Source organism: Solanum dulcamara, chromosome 1 (assembly GCF_947179165.1).
Source record: "Solanum dulcamara chromosome 1, daSolDulc1.2, whole genome shotgun sequence".
Classification (NCBI taxonomy): Eukaryota; Viridiplantae; Streptophyta; class Magnoliopsida; order Solanales; family Solanaceae; genus Solanum; species Solanum dulcamara.
In genome coordinates, this window is record NC_077237.1 from 8,485,793 (window position 1) to 8,492,505 (window position 6,713).

The following is a 6,713-nucleotide window of genomic DNA, read 5'->3' on the forward strand; positions in this document are numbered from 1 at the left end:
GCCATTTAATTTTTTAAAGAAATTAAGAAAAAAATTAATTTAAAAGACCCTAACAGATTTAAGTTTTAAAAATTCAGAGAAAAAGGTACGAAGTTCTTATTTCCACTTTGAGAAGGTGTTAAGCATTCAAAGTGGAAGCTAACGCACGGTTATCCGACGATTTGAAAAATTATTTGACTAACTTTTGAAAATATTAATTTAAAAGGAAACAAAGGCTTTAAAATTATTTTTTAGAAAAAATGATGAAACTTAAACATTGAAAATAATATACATGTATATAAAAAAAAAGTAAAAAGTTTATCAAATGACTAAGTAAAGGTAGAAAATCATTTAAAGAGTAAATTAACATGAATTGATTTATCTTTAGGGAAATCTAATTAAGTTAAAACAAATTAAAATTAATATCTAACCAAGTATAAATAACATAAGTAAATAAATTATTACAACCCGAATCGATATAAATAAACAATAAATAACACATGAAAGTATGGACCGACACTTAGATTCTGTATTAGTTTATGTACGCCTGGACTAAGTTGTTGGGTCATCTGCGTTTTGGGCCTTAAGCACAATTCCACTGTATATCGCAGTTATATATACACTGTATATCGTACTGTATATACGGTGCATACAGTGTATATAACATTATTTCTGTATATGGAACTATCTACATACAGTATGCCACCTGTTTGTTCCATGTATCTATTGTATATAACTATAATATATATATATATATATATATATATATATATATATATATTATATCAATGTATACAACATTGTTTTCTTACATATCGGATTGTATAGATACTGTATATCAGTGTATATGACACTGTTTTCCATCTCTATTCCGTGTATATAATTCAATATCAATATTCAAACCATGTATATTAGCTTTCTTTCCATGCATCAACTTTCCAGTAATTCGAGCAAGATGATGGGAGACTCAAAACTCAATGATATACAAGGATGGAGTCCAAAGATGGACTCGAATTAATATCACATGCACCAAAATAAAATTATATAAGCATTTACTCATTTTAAGCTAAACCAAGGAATATATCATTGTCACGACCCAACCTCGTAGGCCGTGACTGGTGCCCCAAGTTGGGCACCCAAATGTACCCTTATCCCAAATTAACATTTTAATTGAATAAACATAGGTAGTGATTAGGAAAGATTGCTAAATAGATCACAAAAATAGATGTAGGCACGAGGGCCAATAGGCCATCACGAAACACACTCAACCCAAAACATATATACAAAACCCACAACATAACTATGTCTACAGACCTCTACAGATGATAGCATAGTCATATGACGGGACAGGGCCCCGTCGTACCCCTGACCAAAATATCCAAATATACAGAGATAAAGTCAGTACCAAAATACAAGCTCCGAACAAGGGAGCACTGTCAACGACGCAGTAAATATCCTAAACAGGTGGATCAGCAAATCGAACTTCGGTACCTGCGGGCATGTAACGCAGCCCCCGAAGAAAGGGGGTCAGTACGAAAAATGTACCGAATATGTAAAGCATGAATTACAATAAATTAAAATCATAATCGGAATAGTATGTGCAGAAAACGAAATAAATGTTCAGAATTTCAAAATACTTATCATAATCCCAAATCATATATGCAAATACATATGCCGTATCCGGCCCTATTTCATGGGACTCGGTGAACAAAACGTGGTCGCCCTCCTGTCATTGGCGCCACAGCACATCATAACACCAGAGTAGGAAATATCTCTGTAACAGATCATATCATATCAGATGGCCATATCAAATCAAATCATATCATATTATATATGTACATGGCACAGCATAACTCCGTGGCATAACATATACCACAACCCATGTACATGTCATACCTGCCCCCTCACGTCGGGGCATGGCAAAAAAAATGCAGAGAAGTACGCTTGATAACATATCCTGGCCCAGACTCAGTGAAAGAATGGTTACAGTATGCACGAGTAGAGTAATGAGAAACTAAATGCAATTTAAAATATAAAAACATTTATAGAGACTCAATAGCTTAATCCTGATGACAAGTCATATAAAATAAACTGAGCTATAATCATAGTGTACTTCTTTTCTATGTTACGATGGTCTATGTCAAAACAATTTTTCAGAAATCATTTTCCATATTTCAAAACATAATATGGGGATCAATTGAATAATTGAAATAACTATCATTTAAAAATCAAGATAATAGTTATTTCAAGTAACCTTCGATTGTCATTATGAATTATACTAAAGCATGAATTATATCAAAAGATGAATTATATCAAAATAGGATGGCTAGAATCAAACTCATGTATCAAAATACAATGATATAATTTCTAGGAATTTACGAACATTAGCCATCCTAGTGTCTCTAAGAATAGGAGTTTCTTTGGAATTTATACATTCATCGTCCGCTGATTTCATATGGATCATGCCAAAAGAAAGAAGGGATAGGCTTTACATACCTTTAGTGTTTATCCACACACAACATGTATATGCTGCCTCATACCTATATTAATACGTTAAGCGTTATGGTTAAGATATGGAAAGGCATAAAACGTTTTTATCGTTAGTAGATTATTTCTAACAAACAAAAAAACTGGATAGCACCTCCCCTTAACTTCATCACCCTTTTTCGAGTATATAAAAGTAAAACTGGGTTTTAGAGTCTAAATGAAAGTTTTAGATCTATCAAATAGCTTTCCAAAACATCTTTAATCAACCAAAACGGAGCTTTACAAAAGGAGTTATGCTAAATTTACTAACAACAGTCCCATCCAAAAATGGGTTTGCAAAACACAAAATTCTGGGCAGCAACTCCCTTATATTGCTCACTTTTTTTTCCACTTCCAAATCAGTCATAAAATCCCCAAGCAACATCAATAATCACACCTTCAAATGCCATGTCAAGACAAGCCAAGACGATATTCAAAAATACTCCAAATCTGTCCATTTTAATACCAACACTAATCATGGGGTTTTCTTGCTTCCAAGTCCATTTAATACAAGTTAATATCTTCATTATAACCTTATTGGTAATTTAAGTCAGCCCACATTCATAACACTCAACAACAATTCCAATCCACATACAACTACTACATCTTTCAATTATCTTTAATGATTCATAGTGTTAACGTTTTATTGAAACAATTCTAAAACAGCCCAACAAACATATAGTGCAACATATGACCTTAATTATCATTAATATTTCAATCTCAACAAGAACAATAACAACCTATCAAAATAGCCCTTAACTAACAACATAAAGATGCTCAAAAACCTCATGAACACATACCACAAGCCAAGCAAACCACCTATAATTTTTACACCTTATTTCATACTACTTTTCATCAAATTTTCGTGACCTATAACAGCAGCCCCTCAACATAAACATCACTCATTTAACAACTCACACAAGCTTCAATTACCTTCAAGATGAGGGAAAAACGAAAAAGGAGATGAAATCTTACCTTAGGCTTTTATGACATAATTTGCTTGAAAACTTGAGGGCTTGGTCAAAAATGTTTTTGCTTCTTTAATGGACCCATCCTTGCTGCCATAAACTTGAATAATCACCAACCTTGACCCTTTAATCTCTCCCTCAATTTCTTTCTCGTTACTTCTCTCTATCTTCATTTGTTGAAAATAAGAGTTCTTCCTTCTTGGAGAACTCTCTAGAGTTGGAAAAGAAGTGGATGCAGATTTTTGTCAATAAGGGGGACCAAGTGGCTGCCCAAGAGGCCTAATTGTCCCTTACAAAAATGTGGGCCAATAGAAATTGGCCACGTGGCAGTGGGGATCACTTTTCATCCACTATTAACTTAATTAATCTCAATTAATCTCAAATTCCTATTTAATAATTCAACCATGGTTAATTAATCCCTAATCTTGATTAATATTTCTATATCAGTAGAAATTTGAAAACCGATCGAGCCATTTTTAAAATTCGGAATTAAAATTCACAGCCAGCACCTTTGTTCAGTAAAATAGTCATATCTCTTGATATCAATATCGAATAAATTACCACAACCTATGGTTGGAAAGATAATCCAATTATCTACAACTTTTATTTTATAAGGTTTCCCAAATTCCTGAGCCATGATAGCGTTATGGTCTCCCCAAGTCAGATTGCCCAAAAACATAACTTAAAAACATCTTTTTGGAGGGCTCACACTTGGATTTGGCTCAAGGGTCCTCCTTGAGTTGTGTTTAACTTCACATACATTATTCATATAAATTATCATATGTCCTTTTTATAAAAACCCATTAAGTGGGCTCCATCTCAGCTCACGGTTAAGCCATCTATAGCCTTAGTAAGACAAAAAAAAATTCTGGGGTGTAACATCCTTCCCTCCTTTGGAACATTCGTCCACGAATGTTAAATTGATTCTAAATTCTCAATATTTTCTCAAGTGTTCTTATAGTTAATTATGCCATTCACATACCTCCTCCATTTGTCTAATCGCTTTAGTTCATTATAACGTATTCCAAGTTCTACGAGTAAAATGAAATTTCACAGGGTGTAACATTTTTGTACTCCAATATACTTGCTTTATTCTGCTGTGACAGTCCGTATTCTGAAGTCATCTGTATCATGTGTCACTTTCTAACTTTCTCTTGAAGGTCTTTAACTATCATTTGCTTTTACTTCTTGATCTCCATCTTTGGGTTGGCTATCAATTGGCGCTAGGATTTCCTCATATTATGACCTTACCGTCATCCAGTAACCAGTAAACCACTTGTTCTGATTGTCTTGGGTAAATCATTTCATAATTTCCTTTACCTTAATTTGCAATACTTTAGGCATATTATCTTGATTTGTTTCTCTATTTGTGACTCAAACTTTTCCATTGCCCCTTTACTCAAATTTGCTCTTAGCTCTCTTGCCACGCATCCTATTGCAATCTTCACACGAATATGTGTAGGTGCGTAAATCAGCCCATAATTATCTTAACGTTGCCATACTAGTCTGTATGCAGACCTTATATTTTCTCTTACCTTTTTCAGTTGATATCAGGGCTCAACTATGGCTTTTGCCCTCAATACTAATTATATCTCTTTAGTTGTGCCTCAAACCATCTTATACTTTTCTTTGATGTATCTAAAATATTGCAATCACATTATTGCTACTGAATTCTTATTCTTTTTATTTCTGGAAAAAATTGGGCAGAGTTTCCTTTGTATTTCATACTATCCCAAAATCTGCACGCATAAAATACCAACAATGTCTCACAGGGCCAACATATATATATATTCATATCATATCATATCTCAGCCACACAGGGCGCCCAATATCAACAACAGTATGAAAATGATGGACTTACCTCGTATTTCCAACTCGAACTGCATCTGTTACACTTTCCTATCAATTTTTAACTTTACATATCAATCATGTTACAATATTCTTACCTTATCTAGCATGCCTCCTTCGCACCATTACTTACCTGTATACTGTGTAGCTTCCAATATCATCAGTCACTTTCTTTTATCGATGTCATTTTTCAACTGATATTAAAGGTTAGAAAAAGAATTGCATGTCCTATTGTTGGGCTCTATCGCACGATCTTAGATATGAAAGAAATGAAACATCCTAAATGTCCTGTAGCCTCCTGTTTATAGATGTGGTGCACAACACACCGATAAACAAAACTCTACTAGACACGGTCTGTAGACATTCCGAGGATCAAACCGCTCTGATCCTAGTCAAGTTAAGAAAATTTCTAACTTTGGGTGACTAAAAAACCTCTCACTTCTTTCCCTTTCTTAACAAGAATATGAGTCTTTATATAGGCTCCAAAAATCCCAAGTTCTTCATGAATTTTCGATGTGGGAGTATGGTTTTTTTTTAAAGAAAAAACTAAAAATTTCAGAAATATAAACTATAATTAAACTAACCTAACTAACATTATATTTAGTAAAAAAATAAAGTCTTTTGAGATGATTTTTAAATAACCACATAAATAGTAATAAAAGATATAGTTATATAAAAACATATATATTATACTAAAATTTATAAAAAGATAAAAATAGTTAAGAATAACATGAAAATATTTTTATTTTTTATAAAAGCTAATTATTTAAAAATTGTTCGAAATTTAAAGAAACTTGATAGATAATTTGCGTTGTGGAGGATCAAAATTAGGTGTCAACAAGGCAAATGGGGAAGGATTTCGGGCCAGAAAACTTGAGGTAGTAACTTCGAAAAATTTAGCCTAAGCCAGACTTGGACGAATTCTGAGTCATTTGAAGTCTAGGGAGATCATGTGAATGATGTGAGGTCAAATCTCTAATTTGATTGGACAGACTGTTATCCAAGACGATACAGAGCATTTATGGCTTCGTGGAATCGCATTTGGGCGAGTAAAACTCCCCAAATCGAAGTTGGCGTGAAAGTTATATTTTAATACGTCCTTGAAAGGGGGGTGTTGTGAAATGGGGGCTTGGAGAAAAACTTTGAGCTCACTATTTTCTCATATTCCACCAGATTGGGATTATTCCCGCCAGAGCAGGGCATTCGCGACTTAAGTCGTGACAAAGTTCAGAAATGGTCTTTTTCTGCAAAATTAGTTTCTAAAACTTCAAAAGACGACCTAGGGTGAAATCTATCAATTTTCCACGGATTTTCACACTTAAGGTAAGGATTTTATTCCCTAAATTTATGTTTTGATTCCTAGAACCTAGAATTTATGGTTGGTAATCATTG

At 33.4% G+C, this 6,713-nt stretch overlaps 1 long non-coding RNA gene across 1 annotated transcript; it reads right to left on the minus strand.

Annotated features, from left to right (window-relative positions):
- Window positions 1–1,218: 1,218 nt before the first annotated feature.
- On the minus strand, window positions 1,219–3,710 carry LOC129886789 (uncharacterized). Its single transcript, XR_008766254.1, has 3 exons — window positions 3,481–3,710; window positions 2,476–2,519; window positions 1,219–1,753 (listed from the first exon to the last, which is right to left on the minus strand). It is a non-coding gene; the product is annotated as an uncharacterized LOC129886789 (long non-coding RNA).
- Window positions 3,711–6,713: the final 3,003 nt, after the last annotated feature.